This window comes from Acanthisitta chloris, unplaced genomic scaffold (assembly GCF_000695815.1).
Source record: "Acanthisitta chloris isolate BGI_N310 unplaced genomic scaffold, ASM69581v1 scaffold7532, whole genome shotgun sequence".
NCBI lineage: Eukaryota > Metazoa > Chordata > Aves > Passeriformes > Acanthisittidae > Acanthisitta > Acanthisitta chloris.
In genome coordinates this window covers 107,813-121,290 of record NW_008661209.1, presented here as the reverse complement: position 1 = coordinate 121,290, position 13,478 = coordinate 107,813, and the positions used below count along the sequence as shown (strand labels likewise).

The 13,478-nt window shown below is 40.3% G+C and overlaps 1 protein-coding gene across 2 annotated transcripts in view; it reads left to right on the top strand.

Annotated features, from left to right (window-relative positions):
• Positions 1-4,129: 4,129 nt before the first annotated feature.
• The window catches only part of FAM49B (family with sequence similarity 49, member B), a 44,178-nt gene continuing 34,829 nt past the window's right edge, over positions 4,130-13,478 (top strand). For both annotated transcript variants that reach the window (XM_009070148.1, XM_009070149.1), the window contains exon 1: positions 4,130-4,209. The gene's annotated coding sequence lies outside the window, so the exon portion shown is untranslated. The remainder of the gene's footprint in view (positions 4,210-13,478) is intronic.

Genomic DNA, 13,478 nt, shown 5'->3' with positions numbered 1-13,478 from the left:
ATATCTGACAACAGAATTGTTTGTAAGCCACCATAAACCTTCTGACACTTAGTTATCTTTATGGCTTATTTTTTCTTTTAATCATTTTGTATACTTTGCTTTTCAGATATGTCTTATGATGTGTCTGTCTCTAGCAGTCTGTAGCGATCTGTGTTAGGGAGGATACCATCACCTTAAATCCACATTGCTGTGTCTTCTGTGCTTTCTATGTTTTGAGCTAAGCAAAATCAAGCACGGGCAAAGACGGTGTGTGTGATGTGATTTTCAGATGTGGTTCATATCTACAGAACAGTGTTAGGTATGCAGGCTAGGTGAAGTTACTCCTAAATGTTCTTCAGAGACAGCTTTTGAGTTGAAATAAACTGCATGTTAATTTGTGAAATGTACCTTTGTCTGGGCTTTTGAAGATGCTGTGTAAGTTGCCAATCACAGAGGAAATGAAATGACATCTCAGGCCCCCAAGATGGTCAGTTCAGTAGTGTCCTGGGAGGAGAGTGTCCCAGCTGAAGCAAGGCAGAGAACTGGAGTGCAGGTTATTGGGTCAGCAGTTGAGGGTTTGAGCAGAATTTTTTTGACCTCTCTTTGCATCTGAGCCTGAATCATCCCTGTTACCTGCTTGTGAAGACTTGTAGCCAGCTCTGACACAGGGCTTACATGGGCTGTGAGTGCCAGTCTTGCTTCAAAGGTGATAAAGACTACAGAATAAGTTAACTTGAAGCCCTGGTGTAGAAACTGCTGTATCTGATAATAACTGCCTGTTTTGCCACAGTATTTCAGCAAATTGTCTTGCGTGGAGTACCTTGAATCTCTCAGTGAAACCTATTAAGCTCTGTGTTTTTGGCTTTGTCCTTCTCTCCTAAGGACATAGCCATTAGTAAATTTCTCAGAAGTCTTCTTCCTTGTAGCTCAAAGAGTACAAAACTTGGAGGCTTGGGAAGCAGTGGCTGTGACTCTACCTGCTGAAACATGTTTGCAAGAGAAGAGATCACCATGCGATTCACAGAAGGCTCTTTGCATTTTTATGGTTAATGGTTTTCTTGAGCATGAATTTTGTATGGAGAACAAGATTTAATCAGGTGCTGCACTTCAGAGTTTAATTCCACCTTCCCCTTAAGTGACAAAACTAATGAAGTAAGGGATGGTTGCTTAAATGAATAGGTGAAGTCTCCATAATTTAGCAGGGACAAGTAAGTTTATTGTCTGCTTCTTTCTTTTGAACTCACCATCCTACAAAGCTGTGCCAGCACAGTGTGTGGAGGGCAAGCAAGGATATCTCCTGGGAATAAGCTCATTCTTTTGTTGTTCACCTGTTATGCTTGTTAGCCTGTCAAAGAAACAGTGTTAATTTACTCCATAAAAGTCTATTGAAGTAAAGAAAATTAGTTTGTGAACAAATTTTGTCTGAAAATTAGGGTGGCAGCTAACTTCTTTTTTCTCAGCTGTGTTATATATACTGTAGGTTACAGTTTGGGGATCTGTTATTTTTTTTAAAAAGCCTATCTTGACAGATTTTATCAACTGAACTAGATTAGTCTAGATCATGTGCAAGGAATTGTTGCCTTGAAATCTGTGGAGATCTTCCGGAGGGACCTGCAGCTTTCTGTGTGCTCCCACTTCAGCACCTCTGTCCTTTCCATGTTCTGTGCTGCCTGGGGCTCCTCCTGGCCAGTGCACCTGTGCAGCAGCACCCTCTTTCCTCTCCCGTTCCTCTTGTCACACCAGGCTTTGCTCTTTGCCCATTGCTGGCAGGTGATGCAGTTCTTCTGCTTGTGGATGTTTCCATGATCCCTTCGGTTCCCTGTTACCTATGGCTGTTCTGGCAGATTGACTTTTCCCATCCAGAACTTCTCTGCCACTGTAGCTGCTGACTTTTGCTTCTCCTTCTCACCAGCAGGCCAGTCTGCAGGAAAGGGTGTCAAGGAGGAGGAACTATAGCATGGGAAATGCTGAGCAGACAGGAGTGGGAGCAGTGCAGGACTGGAGGGGCAGAAGGGTTTCCAGTGAGCTTTTAGATATTACTTTCAGTAAACCAAAATCCTGTGTGTGACCTCAGGAGTTATGAGGTTTAACCATTTGAGTCTGGCAATATGATGCTGTGTGCTTCGATCCAGTGGAAACATAACAGTTTTTCTGTTTTAACAAAATGATAAATCATGCTTGAAAAAAAATCCATTTTGTGATCCTGAATAGGAAGGTTTTCATACTGTAGTGTAGCAGGGTAGAAGGAAGTGTTTTTGTTGAAGGAACTTGCACATGTTGCAGTTGCATAAATGGTCACCCAGGCAGCAGAACCTTCAATCCTCTTACAGGCTGGAGACAGTGACAGTGCCACTCTGCTCAGCTGTTGCCAAGCAGTGTATGAGTGGAAGGACCTTATGGCTTCCATTCAGAAATTTGTGGGAGAATTGTTAACTTTATACAGTTCCCTGGCAAGAGGACCATGAATGAAGGGGACTGAAATAGGGTAGTGGAACAATTGTTAAAGTCTATGTTTTAACATAGTGGATAAGGTGATTAGAGTGTTTTTTAGATTTTCCCTTCTGCAAGAGAGAAAATTAGTGCTTCATTCATTTGCAGGAAAAAAAACCCAAACACAAAAAAAACCACATTAATCTGGCAGGCACTTGCTTATCTTGGGTGCTGTCTTGACACAAATTGGCCAAGTTATCATTGATTAACGTTATTCTCTTTTTGGTTTTGCTTTTCAACTGTTTGTTGCAACTATTTGCTTCAGTGTCAATTAAATTTTGGGTGGTAGCTCAGGGTCTTCTCCTAGCTGTGCTCTTCAGGTCACAAGTTTTTTCCTTTGCAGCGAGGGCAGGAGGTAATGGGTAGTTTTGACTGAGACTAAAATTATTGCACAGCCTCAGCAATTCATAGCTTTTCTCTCTCCTTTCCCTCCACCCTTCCCAAACTGGGATAAATCAGTAGTGTTATGGCCTTTGTGATTAGAAATTTCTCTGCAAAGCAGCATGTTTTTTGTTAAATGCTCATTAATCAGGATTACCTGGTGTAAGAGGAACTGCTGATAGCTGATTAAATACAAATTAACACTGAATATTTCATGCCTCTCCAGCTGGATCTGAAATGACATGACAGGGATTTTATATTTCTAAAACAAGTTTGTGCTAAAAACAGATGCGTTGCAGAATAGACTTGACTTTGCTGTGGAAGCAGAAGGAGAATTGGAGTACAAAATGGGAAGATGACTCTTTAAAAGAAACCTTGAGATGTGACATATTGGGAGGATGAATTCTGGTACCAGGAGCAATACCTGAAGCAGGAGCAACATTGGTTTTAGTGGAGACGGGTTAAGTGACAACATCCAAGTGTTTAAATTAGATGAAACCCCTGAAACAGAAGCAGCCCACAAAACCCCAAGTGGAAAAAGCTTATGAAGTGGTCTTTTGGCCAGTTCATCGTCCAGCTACTGTACTAAAAAAAAGTAAACTCCTTGCTATATAAATCTATTCCAAATTAACTTAGACGCTCCTTGAATGCTTGCAGTGAAATCTGTGCTGCATTTTCATAGGAAATGCTGTTTTGTCTGAGCATACAAATACTGATCTTCTTTTCTAAACCAGAAGCTTAGTTTTGGAGCAGGAAGTCTTATCAATTCTAGAGAAAGTTCAGAAAGGTAAAAACTGCCATTGGCTGATTTTTTCTTTAACTGATGAAAACTGTAGCAATGAAGCATTTTTGCCTGTGTGCAATATGTATGACACTGTAAATAAAACTTGAACCGAGACCTACTTTTCTCCTGCTGCAATTATGTGTAACTTGGCTCAGTAATGCAGAGATGTAATGCTCTATTTTTTGTGCTGTAACTATATGTAACTTAGCTCGGTAATGCTGAGATGCAGTGCTCTATTTCTGATGCTTGTGATCATGGCTAGCTAATAGCCTTACTGACTCACAGAGGAGTTTGCAAGATGCTTCTCTGTTCACTTGTAATGTCACTTCCATAAAATCACAAGTGTTTTTGAAATCCACGCGTTTTATTTGCATTCCTAAAGAATTTTGTAGGTTCCTTGGCACTGCAGGATTAACTTTGATTTACTCCTGGCATTGGCTTTTGCAGTTGAAGTACTGTGTATTGTTTGTTTAATGGGGTGGTTCTGTTTTTTCAGATTGTGAAGACAAGCTGCTGCATCTATAATCTGAAGAAGGGAGTTCTCTATTAAGACTGCAAGAAGATACTACCAACTGGTAAACGTTTCCTTAGGTTTCTTTGCTTGTAGAATGTTTCTTTTGTTTTCCATAATATTTTAGGCCGATGAGTACAAAGTATTTTGAACTATCTAAAGCAAGAAGTAGTTCATGCAATATTTTTTTTATTCTAACCATCTGTAGCTTACCAAAGGGCTCAGTAGCAGTGGTTAACGTGGGTATTTAAATTGAAATACAAATTGATTAAATTCTGCTCTCTCAGTAGGAGAAAAAAGACTGAATGTTTTCTTGTAGTGGCATGTTAAACACTGTCTGTTTGCCTTTTTGGCTGAGACAAATGCAATGTGTCTGTACCTTGTCCTATATAAATACTATTTAAAGTGTGATAGTGCAAACAGTGAAACTTCCACTCTGATGCTTCAGATCCTGAAGAGAGAGAGAGAGGGGGAAAAAGAAACTTAAGGAAAAGTCCAGATGCTTTGGAAGATGCCATTAACGTGCTTGTAGTTATTCAATGATTGTTTGAGGCATAATTTTCACTGAAAATAATATATGATAATAAAACTAAGGATGTCTTGTAATTCCCAGGCATTTAAAGTCATGGGCAGGCTGCCTGTAGGTTCAGAATGGTAAAAGTATTATCAGTGAAGATCTGTGACCACTTCATAGCAGTTTACCAGCCTGTAAGTTAAGATGTTGAGCAACACTATTACAAGGCAATCACAAGGAAATGAGAATTTAGGACATTGGAATATGTCTTGACATAGCTAAGTCCTATGCACATCAATAGTAGGCACCAGATTTCTAGCTCGCTTCTCAGATGTTAGAGATGAAGTAGTTTTCCTCTGTAATTGTACCTTACTCTGTACCTTCTGTAAAGCTGGAATCCTACCTTTCTGTTCATTGCTACCATTGGAGCTATAGGGCTTAGCAAACTTGTGTCAAGTGTTCTCACTCCAGAATGGGGAGGTGCAGCTGGGTTCAAGGATGAGCATGTAAAGAGCAGCATCCCAGCCAGTAAGAAAACATTAAGCTTTTACAAGTCAGGCATTTACAGATCCTTTATTAATCTTCACTTGCCAGTTAATTAGCCTAAGTTTTATAAGCAGTTGAGGATAACTTTATGAAGTTGTGTTGTGTAGCTGTTAGAATATTAAAATACTTTGTTCTGTTACTCTGCCAAACCTAGATTAATGATAGGAAAGTTTTGAAGGCTTATAGTGGTCAATAATATGCGTGTGTCAGAAATGACACAGTAAAAACAATGTTTGACCTTTTAGTCTTTTTTATACAGAGATGACTTGCATAGTACAGCTACTTATGCGTGGTAATATCAAGAGCTTTGTTGCCTGACCATGTAAAATTGCAGTTCCTGAAGCTAAAATGTCTATCAGACTCATTCCTAAATACTTGGTTTGAAAGTGCATGTTCTTCAGCTTACTGGAGAAAGAGCCTGTTGTGTGTAGTGTGTCACCATTTGTGGTACTAAAACACTGTATTGCCAACCTAAGTTTTGAACCATGTTGTAATTATATGATGCTATTTTTTAGATTTAGTATTTTTAATTATTATTCTGATCGTATGTGATGTGAATAAGTAATGTATGTCTGTCACTAAATTTGAGTGCATAGCTTGCCCTGTACAGAAGGATGAAAAGCTCATTAGCCTAGAAGTGAAGGGTCCTCTGTCCATGTGGTGGGTTGACCCTGTCTAAATGCCAGGTGTCCACCAAAGCTGCTCTGTCACTCCTCTCTGCAAGTGAATGGGGGAGAGAAAATATGAAAAACGTTCATGAATTGAGATAAGCACAGGGAGAGATCACTTACCAAATACCATCATGGGTAAAACAGACTCAAATTGAAGAAATTAAATGAATTTATTGACAACAAAATCAGAGCAGGCTAATGAGAAGTAGAACAAATCTTAAAAACACCTTCCCCCCCACCGCCCCTACCCTTCTCTCCTTCCTGGGCTCCAGCAGTGCTGGGAGACAGGGAGTGGGGGTTGCAATCAATTCATTGCACATTTTCTGCAGCTGCTCTGGGAAAGGAGTCCTTCCCCTGCTCCAGTGTGGGGTCCCTCCCATGGGAGAGAGCTCTCCATGAACTTCTCCAGTATGTGTCCTTCCCCTGCTCCAGTGTGGGGTCTCTCCCATGGGAGACAGCTCTCTACAAGCTTCTCCAGTATGAGTCCTTCCCATGGGCTACAGCTGAACTGCTCCAGTGTGGGTCCCTTTCCACAGGGTGCTGTCCTTCAGGAACAAGCTGCTCCAGCATGGGTCCCCCACTGGGTCACAAGTCCTACCAGGTAACCTGCTCTAGTGTGGGTTCCTCTGTCCATGGATGGGGCCACAGGTCCCTGCCAGGAGCTGCTCCAGCATGGGCTTCCCATGGGCTCACATCCTCCTTTTGGGCATCCACCTGCTCCAGTGTGAGTATCCTACACAGGCTGCAGGTGGATGATCTCTGCCGTCCCATTGACCTCTGTGGGCTACAGGGGCACAGCCTGCAGTCTTCAGTACAGGCTGCAGGGAAATTTCATCTCCAGTGAATGGAGTATGTCCTCCCCTTCCTTCTCCACTGTCTCTTGGTGTCTGCATAGTTGTTCCTCTCACATGTTCTCACTCCTCCCTTCTTTGACCACAGTAATATCTGTGCAGTATTTTTTTCCTGCTTAAATATGTTATCCTAGAGGCATTACCACCATTTCTGATTGGGTCAGCCTTGGCCAGTGGTGGGTCCATCTTGGAGCCAGCTGGCATTGGCTCTGCTGGACATGGGGGAGGCATCTAGCAGCTTCTCACATACGCCACCCCTGCAGCCCCACTACTACCAAAGCCTGGCCAGACAAACCCAATACAATCCATTTCCCTATTTTGGCTTCCTTTTCCTCCCCATGTCTCTTGGAGAGAGAAGTTTAACAGGGTGGCCATGCTGAGTGAACCTGAGTAGCTCTATAAAGTAGTTCTTTGTCTGCAGCTGTGTTAAAGTACTTGTCTTAATTCAGTCTTTCCTTTAGTAAGTGCTTTTTAGCTCAAGGCTAGTGCTACACAAACTTGGTTTCACTGTTTCCAGCATTAACTTTGGGCTGGGAAGACAGGAGCTGAGAGCCTGCTGAGCTCCACTGTGTTTTAGACCTGAGCCAGGTCCAGGGTCTCACCTCAGGCCCCCAACTCTGGGAATATGCTGCAAAGAGGATGTGACACAGAGATGCCATATCCCTTGGGGCAGAACATGGCTGTCTTACATGACTGGTGCTAAGATAAAAATTCTAACCCAGTTGGTTCCTGATGTGGTGCAGACTAGGCCAGGCAGTTGTAGAAGAATGCATGTCCATTTTATCTAGGTGGTATTTATTTTGGTTATGATGTTTCAACTGTCCATTTTCACAGACACTAAAGGACACAAAACATTTTAGTGTTTACCCTGTTTTTCTTGTATTAGATGTTCTTTTTCATTATGCTGACTTACTTGTGTGGGATTATTTTTTCAGAGTATCAGTCATTCAGAAAAGATCTTGATAATTGTCTCCTTCTTTCAAATATAATCTCTGATAATTATTCACCCTCATTTTGTAGTGTTATCTCTTATGTGCAGCTTGAACTTGTCTGCATGCTTGAAGATTTAAAAATCTTGCCATGGAACTTAGAATTGTTCCCCTGTAATGATGATGGGGAGATGTTTTGAGCAAACTGATTAACATGCTGTGGAGTCTCTGTTCTAGCACTGATATTGCAGTGTTGGTGGATTAACAGGTTTTGCATTTATGCTAATTTTAATAAATATGAAAACACTTTCAGTATTATGTTTGCAAAGTGGAAGCAAATGCATACCTGTCATTTTCTTATTAATTTTGAGAACTCTTTGTTGTGGCTTGTATAGCTCTTACAAAAGTAGCATTTGTCTGTCTGACACATCTTTAAACGCTTTCCTTCCTCCTGGGAAGAATCTTTAAAATCTCTTCAGTAACAGTGTCAATCTTTTAGTGCAAAGCCCTTAATATGTGTCAGATTTAAAACGAGCAGGAAGGTTTGTTGTCCCCATACTTGTGTGCCTTAGAAAAGGTTAGCAGGGCAGGATCTCACTCAGAAGAGACTGTATTGAGTAAGGCCTCATTGCATGTGTGTACAGACTTCTGTATGGCTTTGACTGCTGGGGAAGGTTATATAAAGTCAAATGTGCTGCAAGAAATACGAAGCAAGATTCTGTATTGTCTTGCTGAATGCTAAATGTTTCCTCTATTAAAACAAGGAAATAGTTGTTAAAAATGTGCAACTTTTAGTGGGTGCTTTCAGGAGGATTTTTTTTTTCCTTGTTCAGGGAAACCTATGTAACCAACATAGAAAGTGGTGAAGTTAAAAATGCTTATGAGCAACTTGAAAAGCTTTTAGTGCAGAGCCTACCATCTACCAACAGCAGGGTAACGTGGGAACATCAGGGGTAAAAGAATAATCAGTCACAATGAGGTTATAGACTGTAAATACATGAAGAAGAATTAATGTCTTTCTGACAACTGAAACCACTTTTATGTCCCATTTGTGCCACAAGTTAAAAACAATCTCCTTCGGTAGCACTGCTCTAAATATATTGCTGTAGGCTTGCCTGTAAATTCAGCAGAGCCTCTTGAATTGATTTGTTGTCCTTGTGAAAGTGGGTTGGTGGAAATGGTTCCTGCTACATGGAGGTTAAGTACTTCTTGTGTTTTTTACAGTCACTATAAAATGTTTTGGTAGAAATTCTGATCGTGTTACTGATACTCTAGCAGCATACATTTATTTTGTATTAGTGCTGGAATCTAAGGCAAGGGAGAGGAGCAGCTGACTTCTTTTAGGCTGAACTGAGCTGTCTCCTGTTTATTTGCTGTTTTTTATCTTGGAGTTAGTTTAGTGTGGCTCACTGTGATTGCATGATAATAGATCGAGGAGCTAAAGCTGGAGTGCAATCCTGTGTTTTTTAAAGTCTAATAGTATGTATTATCAGTGAATGTAAATATGGTGAGGCAACATAATGTGATATCTTTTCTCCCACAGTAGACAGACAAAAACTTAAAACCTCAAATGAAGGTGGTAGTATTCTGCAAATGATCAGTGACAGGACTTTTTTACTGTAATCAAACAGAATTCAGTGTAGAACTCTTCCAAAATATCCTTCGTTACATGTAGTAGTCCTGCTGCAACAGTTAATAGAGAAAGCTTAAAAAGAAGTGAGTTTTGAATTTGGTTTAAAGGCTCATTTCGTAAACTGTGTTGTGCTTGAGACTTCAGCCATGTCGATTTGTTTATGAAGGTAAAGCTGCTATTTTTCTCTACCTGTAAATAATTGCTCAAGACAACGTGAACTGTTTAATTCTGTTTGTCCAATGAGCCTTCAAATCAAAGACATTAATTTAAGGGTTGTTTTGACTTTTTGAAAAGTCACTTTTAAACAGACCAGCAAAATATGTAAACTTTTCTCATCAGAAAGACATTTGACCTGAAAAGCTGTGCGTGTTGAGACAGGTGACTGTATTTTGTATTATGTTTTGTGTAGTTTGTTCTATTAGGTTAATGTCAGATGTCGCTTCCTGACTTAGAGAAGGACTCTTACATACTTGTTAAAGAATAGTTCTTTTTTTTTTTTTTTTTTTTGGAGGTGAGGGGGGAGGATTGTTGGAATTTTTTTACTTCTATAGGGACTTGAATTATAAACATGGAGTCCTTCAAATCTGATTAATACTCAGCTTACTGCTTGACTACATGACTGCAGTTTTATTATGTAGAATCATAGAATATCTCAGGTTGGAAAGGACCCATATGGACCATCACGTCCAACTCCCTACTCCTTGCCAGGACTACCTACCACTAAACCATATGACTAAGAGCATCATCCAGATGCTCCTTGAACTCTCCATGGCCACTTACTGGGGAGCCTATTCCAATGACCAGCCACCTTCTATGAACAACCTAGTGTCCCATCTGAACTTCCTCTGATACAGCTTACCACAGAATCATAGAATCAACCAGGTTGGAAGAGACCTCAAAGATCATCAAGTCCAACCCTACTGTGGTTACTAGACCATGGCACTAAGTGCCACATTAGTCTCATCTTGAAAACCTCCAGGGATGGTGAATCCACCACCTCCCTGGGCAGCACATTCCAATGCCTGATCACTCTCTCTGTAAAAAAATATCTTCCTAATATCCAACCTCAACCTGCCCTGGCAGAGCTTGAGTCTATGCCCTTTTGTCCTACTGTTAGTTGCCTCTTTCTAACTCATTGTGGCATTAATTTGAGAAGTTACTGAACAGAAATAGTGTGCAGCTGTTGAGACTCAGTACCACTAAATTTCAGTGTAGGAATTAAGACCTTATATGGCTCCTGTTTTTTGGTTTATTTTCCTGACTGTTGGACAAAACTGTTGAATACACACAGTGGTCCCTAGGAGCTGGGCCTAGACATTCTGATGCTATGTCTCTTAGGTTTGTTACCCTGTATTTTGTAATTTCTCTGCATGCTTCCATATTAAATGCTACCCAGGTTAAAATGCTATCACAGGTTAAAAAAGCATGGTTAGATTCTTCCTTTCTGAACAGTTAGTGATCAATACAATTGCTTTGAGTATTCCTGTTCATCATTTTTACAGGTGTCAAATCACCCATGTTTTTCTTCTGTCAAAATAATCTCAAAATTCTATCACTGCAGTGTTACTGTACAGCCTCACCCCTCCCCTTTATTTATTTGTTTGTTTGTTTATTTTAGATTGTAGCTGAAACAATTACTACAAATCTTCCGGTGTTAGGTGGAGCTCACAGAATTCTTGGGCAAGCTGTTGGCACTTTCAGGAGTCTCAGTGCTATGTGACAGTTCCTCTGGCCAGACCTTCCCTATCCTCCTCAGCAGAAATTGCTGCTTGTCCCAAGGCTGTGATGGAGTCAGCCTTGGACACTGTTGCCTCCTCATTTGTGGATGAGTTACCACACTGAGTCTGCTGAGACTTGCTTAGTTGGGCAGCACTAGGGACTTAGTGGGGAAGGAGTTAAAGTGAACTTCTTGAGTATCCCCTAGAACCTGCTCAGCCCTGAGGAGCATGTGGCAAAACTTACTGCTACTGGTTTCCACAGGAATGGCTTTTTGGGCTTTTAAAAATCTAATCTGTGTTCTTTGAAATTTGGAATAAACACATCCATCACCTCTGAGCAGCAGAGATGCTGTCTGGGATACTTCACAGCTGTAGTGTAATCAGCTTAGGTCTAAGTTTATCTTAGAGTTTTGCCTATCAGAGCAGTACTTAGGGCTTCAGCTCTCAATTTTTGGCACTGTTAAGGATTAGTTTATGGTTAGAACTCACTAAAACCAGGAAAAAGATTTTGTATGTAAGTTACTGTAGTTGTTCTTTGGTTGGTTTCCTGTCGTGACAAAAGTTTCTTGCTGTACGTGTGACCCAGTATAGTCCTGAGGAAAGTGGGCTACCTTGAGTGTAGAAATCTGGATTGGAAGCAAGGACTCCTCTCTTTGAGTGCTAGTGAATAAGGCTCTGGGTCTTGGGCTTGCTCAGAGCTGCTGATACACCACTAGCAATGTTGAATGGGAAAGCCTTGCTGACCTTTTCTTGTCTTACTGTTTTTATTGTGTAAGTGGCTGAGTATGGCTGCAAACTTCCTGGGGCAGGGTATGGTTTCATTTCTGCCATGGTGATAACTGAGTCAGAACTCTGTCTTAAATTCTGCCGTATTCCTAATATATTAAATAATTTGTATGTCTTAGAGAAAGAAGCTGTTGAATCACTTGGTTGGTATTCAGGAACACTTCACAACTGGGTGTTAACAGCACAACAAAGGAAGCATCAGGTCTAGAAAAATAGCAGTGCCAGGTAGTCATGGGGAAGTTAAACATGCGATGGAAAGCAAATGGCAATACCATTTAAATGAGTAAAGGTGTCCCATGTGCCTTCCTAGCTTAGGAATACTTCAGTACTTTTTTGAGGAGTGAAAGCCTGAATTCTAGAGAGTTCTTGAAACTTCTGCTCATGTTATATAGCCAGTACTAAATCTCTTCAGGATTTGGATTTATGAGGGTTCAAAAGAAATACAGGAGGTAATGTGCTACCAAAAATAGCAAGTGCAGTTGTTTGAATAATTGACTATTAGACACAGGACTTGCTTTAATAATTCTTGCAGGCTTTTAAAGTATTTTTTTCCTTGCAGTAGAACAGGAAGTTATGTAGCTTGGACTAAAATACCACAGTTCTACCCCCCCACCACTACCAAAAAAGCAACCGCCACAAACAAAAAAACCCCAGAGTCCAAATTAAACAACCCATGAAGTCCCATCTCAGTTTTACTAACATTCCTTATTTGTCTTCTGGTTACCCAACTTTTATTCTCAACTTGCTCTGAGAAGTGAAAAAGTTTACTTGGAAATATTTAAATTAACTTTTTGATTTGGTTCAAAATGCCTTGTGCTTGTTGTTCAACTTGTAGCTTTTTTTCTCCCCCATGTAGAACTTTAATGAGATGCAAAAATGAGGATTATGATGGTTCATTTTACTGTTTCCACTAAGCCAAAGCAGTGGTTTATTGTGGAAAATACATCTGGAAGTGGATGAAATAAAATTTTCAGTCTGAATACAATTTCATGTATGTGTGAATATCCTTTTATGCCATACAAACTTCTCAAATACCTTTTGGTTTTCCTTTTTTTAAAAAAATTGATAAGAGGGCTATATGTATATAACCTTGACCTCCTGTTAGTCTGTAATGCATCTAAATTGCTTTGAATTTTTTTTTTTCGAGGCAAATCTGATGGCTCTGTGCTATATTCCTCCTGTAGCCAAATCTTTGGCCTGAGCTTAGGGAAACAGGAGCAGTGCTGCACAAAATATGAGTTATATTGGCATAAATGGGTTTTAACCTGTGCATAAAGGACAGAAAGCATAATGTGTGCTTTTGGCAGGTGTCTAGCACAGGTCAAGAACTACCAAGAGAGTTTTGAAGGAATTGTTTAGGTTGGAACAGACCTGTAAGATCAAGTCCAACCGTTAGCATAGCACTGTGGAGTCCATGGCAATGTAAGCCAATACATGAACTGCAAAAAGTATTGCAAAAGAAATAACTCTGGAAATTAAGATCACATAAAGTGAAGCTGCTATGCAACACTAGCAGTTTAGAGATAATGTATCTTATGAAAGTATGATAATTATGGAAAGTTAAATGAGCATGAAAATGATAATGGAGCTGTAGTACCTCTGATACATTCACAGACCAGTTCTGTCATTAAATTGTAAATTTAAAGCATGAATTTGAGCGTAGCAAGTAATATGAGGTACTATGA